Source organism: Cavia porcellus, unplaced genomic scaffold, assembly GCF_034190915.1.
Source record: "Cavia porcellus strain 051 isolate PalLab524CR breed Dunkin Hartley unplaced genomic scaffold, mCavPor4.1 scaffold_23, whole genome shotgun sequence".
NCBI lineage: Eukaryota > Metazoa > Chordata > Mammalia > Rodentia > Caviidae > Cavia > Cavia porcellus.
In genome coordinates, this window is record NW_026947506.1 from 18,255,101 (window position 1) to 18,272,627 (window position 17,527).

The window sequence follows — 17,527 nt, forward strand, 5'->3', positions numbered from 1 at the left end:
GACCTGCTGTCCACGCTCAGCAGGTGGGGACAAAAGCACAGCCCTGAGTATGTAGACTGGATGTTGTGTCGCTGCTGGGAAAGAGAACTGTACACGGTTGGCACACAGGTTAGTGAACCACTGCTCAGAAGGGCCCAGGTTGTCCATCTGACACTGCTTCCCGTGTGTCTGGAGCGAGTGAAGAAGAAAAACTGTGGAAGTTTTTAAGGTTACTAAGTCTGTAACCTTAGACTAAAGTTGGAAACAGCAGCAGGAGCTGATGGCTTTAAATTTCTGTGTCTCTATGGTCACACAGGTGTTTATACATGTAGAGAAGTATGGAAATAAATCAGATATATGTGTGTACATGTGCAAGTAGTTTGACACACTAAGGTCCCCTCCTCTGTCTGCTGAGGGTCAGGAGCCGATGTCCTAACAGCAGTGAGTACACACAGACCCCAAGTTTGGGTTCCTCATGACCAGCAAGAGGAACCAGTTGCTTACATGGTTCACACAAGTGTGTGACCTGCATTCTGTTTGTCCTGTTTTCTCCATTGTGAGTATTGCCCTGTGTGCAAAAAATGACTTTTAAAGCTGCAAACACATCCAGTTGTGGAAACTTTTACAGTAAAGATAAACATTAATAGTACTTCCCCCTGCAGTGCAAATATACAACATTTCAGTACTAAAAGAAAGGAAACAAGGGGTTCTTGGAAAAAGGTTAATACTAGAAAAGTAACATCCTGTACTGCCAGAGGTCGCAGGTTTAGGAGACACAGAGCCAAGGAGCTCTCAGAAACCATGACTGGGAGAAGATGGGAAACAGGAAGAAGTGATAGTGTTGCATTGTAACATGTATGATAAAGGTCTATGAACTGGTGCTGCTATAAGGAAATGGCCAACTAAATAGAAGTGCAGGTCTTCCTAAGTGTAAAATTTCTCTAAGTGAACAGGGAGTGAGAGAAATACAAATCACCATTAGCTAAACATCACAGTAATAAGTGGATGAAAAACCACCAGTGTGTACTAGCATCAGTTGGAGAGAAATATGAGAAGATAGCATTCATGTAATCTAAGGTATGGTTATTAATATGGTTATTACCATAGTACCATATATTACCACAACCAATATGATTATTAATTATAAAGGAAAAACTACTACTTTGCAGAAGAGAAACCTGACAGATATCCTTAACCAAATGATCACAGTTATGCACACTGGTGATGACATTTCAACATCAGGTACACTGTGATTTAGATCCAGAACATCATTCAAAAGGGTCATGCATTCAGAAGTGCAGCTTTGGGGTCAAGAGGGTGCCATATTCATCTGGAAAGTTGTCCATTGATGAGATCATAGCTAAATGTGCTGCTAGGAGGTGTGGCCTGGGGGAAAGATGAGGGCCACTGGGGTGGGGAAGGGTTTGTTAGCACTGGAAGGGTTTGTCCCTCTCCCTGTTCCTTCCTTCTGTATGTCCTGGCTGTCACAGCGTGAGCCAGCTGTCTCTACTGTGCCCTCCTGCCTTTGAGTGAATCAACCATAGACTGAATCTTCTAAAAACTGTCAGCCAAAATAAACTTCTGTTAAATTGTGAATGCTGGCTATTTTGTCCCAGTGACGGAAAAGTTACTATTACAATGTAGCACCACAAGCATCTGTGGGAGACTGCTTTGTTGATAATACCCAGAGCAGGCTGTAAACAATGTGGACTGTAAAGAGTTAATCCCAGGGCTGGAGATTTAGCTCAGCGGCATAAGCACCTGCCTTGCAAGCAGGCAGTCGTGAGTTCGATCCCTGGTACCGATAAAAAGGAAAAAGACCCAAAAAAAATAAAATAAAAAAGAGTTAATCCCACAATTCGCTCCTTTTAAGAAGTGAAACCTTCATGACTCATAAGAGTGCTGAAGACAGGACATGGATTACCATTTCCCCCCACCAATGGCCATAGCAGAGACCAGAGATATGGTCCACAAAGCTGTGGCGCTCTGATATGAGATAACATGGCAGCCAAGGATAAGTGACTCTTCGCAAATTTCCTTTCCTAGTTTCATAGTTTATTTTACTTTGAAAATGAGTTGCTCATTAACCATGATCTATTCTTGGTCTCTTCTGTTCTTAAATGAGAATGTTTTGTTCCCTCCTTTACAAGCTCTGCACAATGTCTTAGCCTATATATTGTACAACCAATAAATACTGTGGACCTGGCTGGTTCAGGGTCTTTGTTGTCTCAAACACTGACCATCCCAGCTCCCCGTTTCACTTTTACCATATCTCTAAGTTTGTGGTCTTGCATTGTAGCACCAAATAGGAGAAAGGAGTCTTTGATAGGTCCCTGATTTGTATCATTTTTGTGGTGTTCACAAAATCTAATTATTTGAAGTCATCAGACACAACCAGTTTAAAGCCATCCCAGAAAATAACACACCAGCATGCTTCAAAAGTGCCAAGGTCCTGAAGGACAGGGAGGTAGCACAGGTGGAAGGAGACTAAAGAGATGTGAAAACTAAATCCAGTGTGGAATTCCAGGGCGATCCTGAAACAGAAAAGGAGACCAGTAGAAAGAAGAAAAACTGTTCATAGTGTTTGTATGTTGACTGGTTAACACTATTATACTAATGTTAATTTCTTGGGTTTAACCCTAGTTCTATAATTATATAAGATATTATATAAGTAATGGGTGTGCCAGAACTCACAGTACTATTTTTTCAAATTTTCTGTAAGTCTGGAATTATTTAAACTACATTTTCTTTTAAAAAAAAAAAAGCTAAACTATGCTCTATATATCCTCTAGTATCACTTAAAAGCAAATATAAATAAGGTAAATTTATTGGGATATTGACTGTCTAAAATGGGTATGCATTTTTAATTTTTAAGATACTAAGAGAATAGAAAACAAGAACAGAATAGAAAGAGAAAGATAATGTAAGAAACAGGCAAGAGAAAAGCAGAGAAGAAACTGATAGGACAAATGAGAATTTAAAATGTTCTTCTGGTGCTTTATTAGGGACAATCTCTTTATGCCAAGTTTCAAGAAACTTCTTCCAAGATTAGATCCTTATTAAATGAATCTTCTATGCCTAAGATTATTTTTTAAGTATTTTGCCTTATTATTTTTCAATTTTGAGTTACAATCAGGAAAATTTCCCTCATTCCAAGTTATCTAGGAAATTATGTTTCCTTCTCTGGCTGCATGGTTTTATTATTATGAAGTTCCTATCACTTTGGAATTGTGTGTATGTTTGAGACACATTTGCCTTGCACGTGAAGTGAGTCTGTGTCAGTACCTGCTGTTTGGTTACATGTAGCCATCTTCCCTGTCCCCAGGTTACACTTCTGGTGTAACATATATGATTGTCTTACAGTCTCTGCTCTGTGCCTCTTGTTTGTGAAAATTAGAGTTTGCTTGTCTATTCTTTTCTTGCTTACTTAGTATTCTAAGTAAATTTGCAGTTGACTTGTTCAGCTTCAGAGCTTGGGGAGAGAACTTGGGAAAGTGTACTTGGTTCTTGAACTTAATTCTTTCAACCATTATGGAAAAAGTGGTGATGTTTTGTCTTTGTGTGGGAAAGATGTCTGCAGCTGTGTTTGTCACCTGATGTGGAGTTTGGAAATACAGACAACATTTTGCCAACTGCTTCTCTTTGTGAACCAAATGGTTTACAAACAAAAGCATTCCTGAACTGAGGTATCAGTGCATTATGAGGGGGGGAGTGTGGCTATGTGATAAACAATCATAGGAGAATCAACATTGGGTGACATTGCGTCCCTTTGTCCAGGAGTGCAGGGGTTTCCCTGTGACTCTTCGAAGCAGCTCAGTGCTACTTTCCTAATGTTCTGTGGAAGTAAAAGTGTCATGTGGCAGAGCACACAGGTCTCCAGGGCCACCTGGATGAGTGTCACACTGGTTTGCATCATCACTACCTCTGTCAAGACACAGGAGGAAAGTCCCCACCCCACATCCTGGGATGGTCTGCCTCATATTTCATATTTCTGGCATTGGGAATTGAACCTAGTGCCTTCTTCTGGATCTACAGCCCCACCTCTTTTACTTTTTTACTTTGAGACAGGTTCTCACTAAATCACACAGTAGACCCAGCTGGGTTCAAGCTTGCAATCTTCCTGCCTCAGCCTCCCAGAGTACTAGGATTACAGTTGTGTACCATTATACCTGGCCAAAGCCTTTTTCACTTCTCTGTGTTTTTGAGATTCATCTATATTCTGGCACATACCAGTAATTTTTTCTTTATTCTCTTCAGTGTTATTTCATCCCTTCTCCTTCTGATGCAAAGTTGAATTGATTGGAGCTCCTATAATAAGATTGCCATGACATTTGTGTATAAGCTCTTGTGGCAGTGTGTTCATATTCAGGCCTAGAACTGAAGATGCCAAATTGCAGAGCAATGTGAGAGACCACCAAGCTACTCTCTCCTAAGAAACAAAGCACTTTGCCTCAATCTTTACCTGACTTTTACTTGAGCTGTATTCACTGAGATATGCAGAGCTAGTTATACTGAAATAGATGTTCCTTTAATTGGCCAAAAGAATGTGGTCAAGTCATGCTGAGGTGTTGGTGAGTCTCAACCCAGCAAGGCAGCAACATGCAGGCAAGAATATCCTGCATGCTGACCACTGCAATGGTTGCTCAAGCAAGACCCTATAAGATTCCAGGGCCAAAATATGAGATAAGATCAGGGCATGAAATCAACTGAGGACATGGGAATAAAAAAGAATTGCACCTTCCTGGTGGTAAAGATGCCAGTCTCAGATATATTAAGCTATCTGTTGCACAGAAAATTGAAGGATCTCTGTGCCTGGTACAAAATTTCTCTGTTTCTCCTTGCAGCCAATGTCTGAAAAGTTTCTCTTCCCTAGCACTCTGCCACAACCATTACCCTCATCTCTGACTGATACCACTAAAAGCCATGAGCTTTTGGGCTTGGGGCTCTTTGTTTCAGAGAGTGTATTGAGTCAATCCATAGCTCCTCATCTGCAGAAAACTTTATCTTTGTCTTTATTTTGCATCTATGTGCCATATTGCCAAATATAAGTCCTGAACCCTCCTCTGGAGTTTTGGTAGAGCAGGCTTTGTTTAACTCATATTTTCACATACTTTCCCAAAATGGTTGTACCATTTTCTTTTCCCATCAGTGATGTTCCAAGCTGCAGTTGTTCTGCTTGCTTATCAGCAGTTGACATTATTGGACAATGGTAGCTAACAGACTTGACATTTCATGATGAAATATCTCAAATATATAACGTAATTGAAAGCATAGAAAAGTGAATGTTGCAACATCACACGCAGATTCCAAAGTTACCATTTCTCTGTCTTTTTTGCCCAACTGTCCATTCATCTCTCATAGTTACCTCTGTCTTATTTTCTACCACATCTTCTGGTTAGTTTTGAATGTTAGAAGATTTATCCCCCGACACGCCAGTATATTCATGAGAAATGAGTGCAGCATTTACTTTGGGTAGTGAGCATGATGGTTTTCAAGGACACTCTCTTGTTATTGTACACAGCAATCCTGTTTTGGTTTGTCACTATTCGAGTCTCTGGCTAGAATACTTTAGGTATGATACTTTGTCTGCTCAGTGCATCTCCTCTGGAGACACACCATGGTGACCTGCATTTCAACAGACTTGTTCATTTGGATCACCAGAGCTGTGTTTTGTTTGGTTATTGCACTGCATAGTCATTGCTGTCTCCTTTGCAGCTAATAATCTGTGGAAATCCTAAAGAACATATCTGTGTTCTCTTCCTTTTCAGACTTTATTCCCCACATTTAGTACCTAGTGATTCTTCCTCAAGCTCCAAATTGCCACCTTGTCTGTGTTGGTCATTTAGAAATTCCCTAGAAGAACATTCTCTGTTTGTTCGTCTGTCTAAGTCATTTTCTCGTTGCTGGGATTCATCACCTGACACCAACACATTGAAGAAGAAAGGTTTATTTTGGCTCACATTTCAGTCCATACTCACTGGCTCCAATGCAGGATGGCACAATAGAGAATCAGGGCAGAAGAGAACTGCTCATGGCAAGGTGGACAGGAGGCAGAGGTCAAAAGAGGAGCTACGAAAGGTCATGCAACCTCTTGCAACTAGGCCCTGACTCCTAGTCAGCTGTCAGCTCCAGTCACCTTAAAAAAGTATAGGAAGCTTGTAGGGACATCTAGATATAAGCCATGACACTGTCTGTCCATCTAGCAAATAATCTGTGGAAAGATTATATAAATTTTGTGAGTTTTTTTAAGGAATGGAAAAACTGTTTTAAAATAAAGTTTAAAAAGATAGCTCAAAACTGTCTTCTTTCAGCAGTTGATTACTTTCAAATTTAAAATATATACACTTTAAATGTTTCAACATTTCTAGAAGTTATACTGTGGGCTTGTTCAGTTTGAATTTTAAAAGAAAAATTTCTGGAATCAGTCAAACAAAGGCAGTGCAAGATCTACACACTGGTAATTATATACTGTGAAAAAAAAGACACTGAAGAGGATATCACAAAATGGAACGATTTGCCTTGTTTGTGGATAGGAAGGACCAACATTGTGAAAATGGCCATTCTCCCAAAACTGTTATATAGATTTAATGTAATCCCAATTGGGATATCATTAGTGTCCTTCATAGATCTAGATAAAGCATTCCTAAAATTCATTTGGAAACAGAAGAGACATAGAATATGAAAGGTAATACTGGGCAACAGGGACAGGGCAAAAGATACTTTCTTTGACTTGAAATTATACTGCAAAGGTACTGTGATAAAATCAGCATGGTACTGGCAAATAAAAAACCAGACCTGAAGATCAAATGGAACAAATTAGAAGATTCAGCCACAGCTACAAACACACTCTGTCACTTTATCTTTGGCAAAAGGGCCAAACATGTTTACTAGAAGAAAGCCTCTTCAACAAATGGTGCTGGAAAAACTGGCTTTCCATATCCCCAAGACTAAAACTAGACACATGTTTATCACTATGCACTAAACTAAAGTCAAAATGGATCAAATATCTAAATATTAAAACAGAAACACTAAATCTGCAGAAGGACAAAGTAGGTAGAAATCTTAAAGACATAGGGGTAGGCAGAGAGTTCATGGGCAAAAACCAAACTAAATGGGAAATATTTCACAGAATAAACAACTGGAACCCCATCTTAAAAAGTTTTACATCTCAAAATAAATTTCCAACAGAGTAAAAAGAAAACACACAATTTAGGACAAAATCTTAGTCAACTGTCCCTCAAAGGACTCAAATCTAAAACATAAAATTAATTTTAAAAAGCAGGCCCCTAAAATTCAAAGGTCCAATCCAAAAATGGGCACCTGAAATGAATAAACACTTCTAAGATGAAGAAATACAAATGGCAAGTAAATATATGAAAAATTTTTCAAAGTGATTGGTCATTCAAGAAAAGCAAATTAAAACAGCACTAAGATTGCACCTCACTCCAAAAGAATAGTCATCATCAAAAATCAACCAAAAACAAATGCTGGCAGGACTGTGCAAAAAAGGAACACTTTTCCATTGTTGGTGGGAATGTGCAACTACTGTGGAAACCAGTATGGAGATTCCTCAAAAAACTAGGATTAGAGTTTCCGTTTAACCTAGCTACTCCCCTTGTGGATACTTTTCCAGAAGAATTAAAAATATCAGACCACAGTGATATATGTGCACCCATGCTTGCAGCAGTATGATTTGTGATAGCTGATTCTTGGGAACAACACAAATGCCCATAAACTGAGGAATGGTTAAAGAAGAGGTGATATTTTTGTAACTACTCAGTTATAAAGAAGGACAAACTAGAGGCTTTTATAGGTATGGATGCAACTAGCGATCATACTCTTAAATGAAATAAATCAGACTCACATGTTCAAACATAGTATTGTCTCTTTAGTGCAAGAAACTGAAAGGTTAAATAAGACTCAAAAGATACAATAGATATAGTGAAAGGGAAAGAATCTACTCAAAAGGAAAGAAAAACTAGAAAGGGGAAAGAATAAAAGAAAGAATGGAAAACAAAACAAAATAATTATATTATACTACTAAGATAATTATACTACTAATTTCTATTAATTCATTGAAAAGAATAGTTTGTGCTTATATTGTTTGATCAACTTTGAATGCCTGTATCACATAATCTAAGCAACTATGTTGAAAGTAACAATACACAATATATTAGCCACTGTTAATTCCCTATTATCTTGTTTTGAACTCTACATCATTTTTAATCACTTTTTCCTCTCTTAAAAAGAAAGTCTCTGTTCACAAGTGCAGTACTTATCTGGCCCCTGCCGTTACACAACCTTATCTGGCTGGAACATAAGATAATTAATAGCTCTGAACTACAGGACTTGAGTCTGGTAAATATTTGTCTTTTTGAAAAATGAAATGATTTAAACACAGCTATTCTATCCACTCTCAATGCTGCTGTTCTCCGCTGGCCAGGCAGGGCTTCACCCTCTGAGAGCGTACACGCTCCTGGGGCCTGATGCAGCTCCTCAGAAAGTTTAGAGCAGTAAAGACTGGCTCTTGCAAGAAGACAAGGAACTTTGTCTGACCAATCTTTGCTCAGTTGCTGTGTGTTTATTATCATTGTTTATAATAACACTGTATTTGTGTAGCACCTTCTCATGAGTGATCACATCTGATTTTCCCATCAACCCTGGCATAAGGAAGGTTGCTGTTACCACTACTGTCTACTGGAAACTGAGGCTTAAGGGTTATAAGCAACTGGCCAGGGTTGCTGGGTAATGGTGAGATGGAGTGGGAGGAGAGGAGCAGGGTGGGCATCACCAGGTAGGACACCCACAGGACCCAGCAATAGCCGTCACTACAGCTGTGTCTGCAGGATGGCAGGGTGATGTCGGGTTCTCTCCTTCCTTTCATGGAGAACATCTGCAGCACAGGCCCTTTCAGACTGCATTTGTCATCCTCTGCATATTTCTCTTATTTCAGCGGGGACCTCTGCTGAGTGATTTTTAAGATTTTTTTAATTGTGTGTATTAGTACATGTTTACCATAAGATACATTCATCATGAGAATTTGTACCTGTGTGTGATCTATCTCAGTTTTTCCTCATTCCTTCCATTATCCCCTCCCCACAAGCTTTGTTTGTATTTTTTCCTTCCATTCTTTATAAAATTCCTTTCCCTTCCTCTTCCCCTTTCCTCCTTCCCCCTCCCATTTGAACAAGTTCTTCCTATTTCCCAACACCTATCTTCCATTCTGCTCCTTATTTACACTTTGAGTTTCTCACACAAGAGAAACAGTGCAACAATTTGTGTGCCTGATTTATCTAACTTAAAATTATAGGCCCTGGGTACATCCATTTGCCTAAAAATGTCTCAAGTTTATCCTTCTTTATGGAAGAGTAGTACTTTGCTGTATATAAATACCACATTTTCTTCACCCATTCATCCATTGATGGGCATCTGGGATGTGAATTTTTTTATTAGTACACATCTGGAACACATCATGAATAGGTTGATATGAGAAGTTGGTTGAAGCGCCACTTTGACAAGTTCTGGAAGACAAACCAGAAATCACATAGGAAGGTAAGTGAGGAACCACTTACTTTGCACAATCTCTGTACTACACTCTGTAGCACAGTGTTCAGAAGACTGCAGGTAAGGATTTATGTTGTGTCACCTTTAGGGAGGTGAGATTGGTAAAATCTGTGCCACATCAGTATGTAAGCTTTCATATTTCCATGTCTCCTGCATGAAGGAAATGGCCCATGTGGTCTCATTGGGACACAGGATATGTATTCCAAAGGAAAGACACAGGCACAGAGTGGTACTGAGCATGGGAGCCTGAGAAAAGGATGCACTGAGAGAACTGGGATAGGGGGATCCTCTGTGGTCAAAGGTGGGAATTCAGTGCAGCCTTGGCTGAGGGCCCCACTTTCCTGCTGTCGGCAGGGCTGGCTATTTTTCCACATCTGGAAGACTAACACTTGCACATTGTCCTTAAGTCCAATACTTGGACTTATTTGGGGCATTCCTTTCTGAAATCTGTAGTAAAAACAGAACATTCTTGAGGGCTATTCTCCCCAGTGTTTAACTCCCAACATTGACACTTCATCCTCTGAAACACTTCATTGTGTGCTTTTCAGAGCCAGGACAAAGGACCCTGTCCACTGAGGATGGAACAGCACAGTGTTCCTGTCTTGTTCCAGGTGTTGCCAAGTCTGAGGGTCCCAGAGCCATTGAGCATCTCCAGGGGACCTTGTTGATTTGCGTCATGCAGAGACAAATTTATTTCCTGAATTTTTAAGAGGTCAAGTGTACTTACTATACGCATCAGCAGGCTGGGCCCCAGTGTGGACCATGACCCTGTCATAAGTACTGGATTTGTTTTTAATCAGCTTCACCTCCAACATCAGATGTTTCAGCAGTGACTAGGACATTGTCAGTCACCTAATTATGGGATGCAGAGAAGCTGAAGATGAGACAACCTGGACAGCAACCAGACCACAGAGTCCATCTCAGTAGAATTCTGGGTAGCTGCCAAGGCCCCTCCTAGTGGTGAGAAAAAGTATAAATGTCAGCCAAGGTTTTCAAGGCAGATTAGAGCATTACCCAATTCCCTGCTCCTCTGTAACTCTTAGGCAACCGTTAGTCTGAAAAGCTACAACTAAGCAGTTTATATTCAACCAGAGGAGTTGATTCACTTGCGGCAGAACAACCCAAAGAGATATATTTGTTTTATAGCTGACACAATCTTAACAAGAATATTCTTTGCATGTTTGTGCTCATAACTGGGACATCATAAATGCAGCAAAAATTTTAATTAGCATCTGTATTTAAAAGTATTTATGATAAAAACAATAACAACATACTTATAGAAAATCTTTGCCTGGCTGGCATAGCCTTATGATATTTAAAAATCCTACAAGACAGGAACTGTTATTCCTACACTTTATAGATGGCTCTGCATAGCTTCTGTTGGTTCAGGGACTCACCTGAGACCCCTCAGCTGACGTGGAACCCAGGGGTCTGGCTGCAGTGTGGCATTCTTAATCTCTATCTCCACATTGTGTGCCTTTCAGTTATGCAGTTCAGTCCACCCACGTGCCATGATTAGTTCTTGACAGATCTCCTGGAGGGTCTCTTGAGAAGAGGGAGGTTACCAGAGCTGAGGGTGGGGACATAAGCCCATCATTCTAGCCTTTGGGAGGCTGGGGCAGAAGAACCATGAGTCCAAGACCAGGCTGGACTACATAGGAAAATTCTGTCTCAAAAACCAATAAAACAAAACTGTGAACCAACAAAAATCCAGCTAATCATGAAGCATTGTCTAGCAGACACAGCGAAAGAAATTGCCTTTCTGAAAATATGTGTGTGTTTAACACCCACACAATATAATCAAAGGCATTTTAGAAGTAAGTTCATGGAAACTGGATAGAAACTGAGTTACGTAGCAGTCAAAACATAAGATTGCTTTCCCGTGGGTAAAATAACTGCTACTCCTTATGTTCCCAGGTGAGGCTTTGATTTGCTTTCTGAAGTGTGGCTGCTCACAAGACTCTCATAAGATCCTCATCTGGCTACTCAGAAAACACCAAAGACATCAGAAAGCCTCACAAGGCACTGAACCGGAGAATGGCCTGGGAAGTTGTTAAAGGACAATTTCACTGTGGGGAGAATTTTGCAGATCAGACTGGCAGATGGGAAGTGTTTATTTGTTTCTTCCAAAAACAGGGAAAAGAGACAAAAAACAGATAACATATACAGGAAAAAGCACTTAGCTGGGATGCTAAAATGTTTGTGGATCTTTTCAGGTTTATATACTGATGGTTTCCATGAAGATCCCTGAGACCCACGATTCAATGACTTGGAGTTATAAGAGGTTTACCCGAGATCTGGGGTGCCCTCACTGGCCTCTCTGCGTGTCTGGAGGACTCTGGATATCTGCGCCCAGACTGCTGGAGTTCCCTCAGGCTTCCAGGTGCAGTGAAGGAGAGAGGTGGGTTTGAGGCTTCCACATCAGCCTCCCCATTCCCGGCTTCATTTGGAGACCTGCTGAGCTCCCGATAGGTGGGCTGGCCCACACTACCAGCCTAGCCCAGCCTGTTTAGCTGCCGCGCCTGGCCATAGGTCTGCAGAGGAGGAGCTGGGCAGATCTGGGGTGCCCTCACCGGCCTCTCTGCGTGTCTGGAGGACTGTGGATATCTCTGCAACCAGGGAGGGTCCACATGTTCCTGAAGCACTGCGGCCTGTGGTGAGTACCCTAACCCGGTTGCGATTGAAGAACTGTGGAGCTTCCAAGGGGCAGGTGGGCGCACAGTGTCCCTGAGGCCCAGCTTGTCTGGAACTGCGGAGTTCTGAGCAGGCAGAGGAGGGCCACTAGTTCTGTAGGCCTAATGGCTTGGAGTAGTGCGGCGCCAGAGTCCTAGTAGCTCCAAACATAGAAGGGGATTTTCAACAGATCCTGAGGAAGCTTTCAAATAACACTTGAAACACAGAAATATAGGAAAATGACAAAACGAAAGACCAAATTACAACCTGAAACCTCCAGCCCATCTCAAGAAACCCTAGGAGCGATGTATATAGAAGAAAATATATCCCATTCACCTCATATATCGGACACAATAGCCATTGAAATTGACAAGCAACTCCAGGAAGCTTTAAAGAAATTCAAACTCGAAATAATCTCCCAGATAAAAGAAGAAATGATAAAAGAAATGAAAGAGATTCTAAATATATCTAAAGAAAACACAGATAAAAAATTGGAGGAACTAAACAAAAAGATAGAATCCCTAGACGAGCAATATAAGAAACAAACAGAATACATAATGCAGATGCACAGAGATATACAGGAAATAAAAAACTCCACTGAAAGTTGTAAAAACCGCCTTAATGAAAGTGAAGATAGAATTTCAGACCTTGAAGACAGGATTGCAGCTAGTGAACAGGAAAGGAAAGATCTTTTGAAAATAACAAGGAACCAGGAAACAACAATTCAACAACTGCAAGACGATGCAAAGAAGAATAACATAAGAATGATAGGGATTAATGAAAGAGAGGGAGACAACATGAAGGATGTCAGGAGGATATTTAGAGAAGTAATAGCTGAAAATTTCCCAAGCATGAGATCAGAAACTGACATCAGGATCAGTGAAGCATATAGAACTCCAAACAGTCATAACCAAAATAAAACTACACCCAGACATATAATAGTCACCATCCCAGAAATCCAACACAAGAATAGATTATTAAAAGCTGTCAGAGAGAAAAGACAAATCACTTATAAAGGAAAACCTATCAGAATCACAGCAGACTTCTCAGCACAAACGATAAAGTCAAGAAGAGCATGGAGTGAAGTATTCCAGATCCTAAAGCAAAATGATTTCCAACCAAGACTGATATATCCTGCAAAACTATCATTCAAAATAGATGGTGCAATACGATACTTCCATGACAAAGAACAGCTGAAGAACTTCATGAACACCAAACCAACCCTGCAAAAAATATTGAAAGACAGTTTAGATACACAAAGGAAAAAACCACTAAGCAAAGCAAATAATTAAACAGAACCGAAAGATAAAGATGCAACAGCAGAGAGATAACATTCCTACAATTAACCAGCATTTAACAGTAAGAACCATTAATGTAAATGGTCTCAATGCACCAATCAAAAGAAACAGACTAGCAGAATGGATCAAGAAACAAAATCCAACCATATGCTGTTTACAGGAAACCCATCTAACCCAGAAAGATACTCACAGACTGAAAGTCAAAGGATGGAAAACAATTCTTCATGCAGCAGGAATCCAAAAAAAGGCAGGAGTAGCCATTCTGTTTGCAGACAACGTGAACTTTAAACCAACAATGACCATAAAGGACAAAGAAGGTCACTACATACTCGTAAGGGGAAAACTCCAAGAGGAAGAGATAACTATCTTAAATATATACGCACCAAACTCCAGAGCACCCAGTTATATAAAACAATTATTAACAGAAATGAAAACTCAAATTATCAGTAACACAATTGTAACAGGAGACCTTAATACACCACTGACACCAAGGGACAGATCAACCAGACAGAAAATGAGCAAAGAAATAACAGAACTGAATCACACCTGTGAACAAATGGGTTTGATAGACATATACAGAATGTTCCACCCAACAACATCAGAATACACATTCTTCTCAGCAGTACATGGATCATTTTCTAAAATAGACCATATATTAGCTCACAGAACATATTTAAGCAAATGCAAAAGAGTTGAAATCATCCCTTGCATATTATCGGATCATAGCGCTCTGAAATTAGAAATTAATGACAAAGGATACTGCAAAAATTCCGCAAACACATGGAAACTAAATAACACACTCTTGAGTAATCAGTGGGTCACAGAAGAAATTAAAGAAGAAATTAAACAATACCTAAAAGAAAATGAAAATGCAGATACAACTTACCGGAATCTATGGGATGCAATGAAAGCCGTTCTGAGAGGAAAATTTATTGCACTGAGTTCCCACATCAGGAAAACAGAACGAATACAAATAAATAACTTGATGCTACACCTCAAACAGCTAGAAAAAGAAGAGCAAGTCAAGCCCAAAGCCAAAAGAAGAGAGGAAATTATAAAAATCAGAGCAGAAATCAATGCAATAGAGACTAAGAAAACAATCCAAAGAATCAACGAATCAAAGAGTTGGTTCTTTGAAAGAATAAATAAAATCGATAAGCCCCTAGCCAATCTTATTAAAAAAAGGAAAGAAAAAGCTCAAATTCATGCAATAAGAAATGAAAAAGGAGAAATCACTACAGACCCAATAGAAATACAGAGGATCATCAACACCTATTTCGAAAACCTCTACTCTCAAAAGTTTGATAACACAGAAGAAATAGACAGATTCTTAGAAGCATATGAAGTACCAAAGCTAGATCAAGAGGATATAAAACTGTTGAATAACCCAATCTCTGCTAATGAAATTGAGAATGTAATTGGGTCCTTGCCCACCAAGAAGAGCCCAGGCCCAGATGGATTCACTGCAGAATTCTACAAGAAATATAAAGAAGACCTAATGCCGACACTCCTCAAACTATTCAATGAAATTGAAAGGGAAGCAATCCTTCCTAAGTCATTCCGGGAAGCAAATATTACTCTAGTACCAAAACCTGAGAAAGACCCAACTATAAAAGAGAACTATAGACCGATCTCCCTAATGAACACAGATGCAAAAAAATCCTCAATAAAATATTGGCAAATAGGATCCAGCAAATCATCAAGAAGATTATACACCATGACCAGGTGGGATTCATCCCAGGAATGCAAGGATGGTTCAACATACGCAAATCAATAAATGTAATCCACCATATCAATAAAGCCAAAAATAAGAATCACATGATCATCTCTATAGATGCAGAAAAAGCCTTCGATAAGGTCCAACACTTATTCATGATAAGAACTTTACAGAAAATTGGAATAAATGGTCTTTACCTCAATATAATAAAGGCCATTTATGACAAACCAACAGCCAGCATCATACTAAATGGCCAAAAATTGAAAGCCTTTACTTTAAAGTCAGGTACAAGACAAGGATGTCCTTTATCACCACTCCTATTTAATATAGTACTGGAAGTACTAGCCAGAGCAATTAGGCAAGAAAGAGAAATAAAAGGGGTAAAGATAGGAAAAGAAGAAGTTAAATTATCATTGTTTGCAGATGACATGATACTCTACATAGAAGACCCCCTAAACTCCATTGAAATACTCTTAGATACAATAAATAAATTCAGTAATGTGGCTGGATACAAAATCAATACTCAGAAATCAATAGCATTCCTATACACGAACAACAAAATTACAGAGAGGGAAATAAGAGAAACTGGACTATTCACATTAGCAAGCAAAAAAATGAAATATTTAGGAATTACTCTTACGAAAGAAGTGAAAGACTTATACAGTGAAAATTATAATACACTGAAAAAGGAAATTGAAGATGATCTCAGAAAATGGAAAGACATCCCTTGCTCATGGATAGGAAGAACAAACATTGTGAAAATGGCCATTCTCCCAAAACTGTTATACAGATTCAATGCAATCCCAATAGAAATACCATCAACATACCTTATAGATCTAGAGAAATCACTCCTAAATTTCATCTGGAACCAGAAGAGACCTAGAATCGCAAAGGCAATTCTAAGCAGCAAAGACAAAGCAGGAGGCATCACAATCCCTGACTTGAAGTTATACTACAAAGCAACAGTAGTAAAATCAACATGGTATTGGAATCAAAACAGAGCTGAAGATCAATGGAATAGATTAGAAGATACAACCACAACTACGAACACACTCAACCACCTTATTTTTGATAAAGGAGCCAAGCAGGTTCACTGGAAGAACGACAGTCTCTTTAATAAATGGTGCTGGAAAAACTGGCTCTCCATTTGCCGAAAACTAAAGCTAGACCCATGTCTATCACCATGTACTAAATTAAAATCTAAATGGGTCAAAGATCTGAATATTAAAACAGAAACACTAAATCTATTGGAAGACAAAATAGGTAGAAACCTTGGAGACATAGGAGTAGGTAAAGAATTCATGAACAGGACTCAAACCGCACGGGAAATACTTCCCAGAATCAATAACTGGGACCACTTCTTATTAAAAAGTTTCTGCATGTCAAAAGAAATCTCCAGCATAGTGAAAAGAAAACCCACAAACTGGGAAAAGATTTTAGTGAACTCTCTCTCTCAGACAAGGGCCTCTTGTCTAAAACATACAAAGAATTAAAGAAACTCAGACCTCCGAAATTCAAAGATCCAATCCAAAAATGGGCATCTGAGATGAATATGCAATTCTCAAATGAAGAAATGCAAATGGCAAATAAATACATGAAAAAATGCTCATCATCATTGGTCATTAGAGAAATGCAAATTAAAACCACACTGAGATACCATCTCACTCCTGAAAGAATGGCCAGGATCAAGAAAACCGACAACAAATGCTGGAGAGGCTGTGGGGAAAAAGGAACTCTCCTGCACTGCTGGTGGGAGTGTAGACTGGTACAGCCTTTGTGGAGATCTACCTGGAGATTTCTCAAAAAGTTGGGACTGGAAATCCCATTTATTCCAGCTATTCCACTTCTAGGCATATTCCCAGAAGAACTGAAAGCATCATACCACAGTGATTTATGTGCACCTATGTTTATAGCAGCACAATTTGTAATCGCCAGATCTTGGAAACAACCCAAGTGCCCATCAACTGAGGAATGGATAAAAAAGTTGTGGTATTTCTATACAATGGAGTATTATTCAGCTATAAAGAAGGATCACATTGAGATATTTATCAATAAATGGGCCCAGCTTGAGACCATACTCATGAGTGGAATAAATCAATCTCGCATGTGTGAATACCGAATAGTTTCCCTAATGTAAGTAATGATTCAAATATATAAAAATATGTGGTAATCATGATTCCCCATTAGGTGGCCTTGAAGCCTTATAAAGTTTTCACTCATTAATTAGAAAGGCTTTATTCTGGTCTTCTTGATATGAAGATATTTGAAGCTAGAGTATATGAAGTTTTACCCAAAT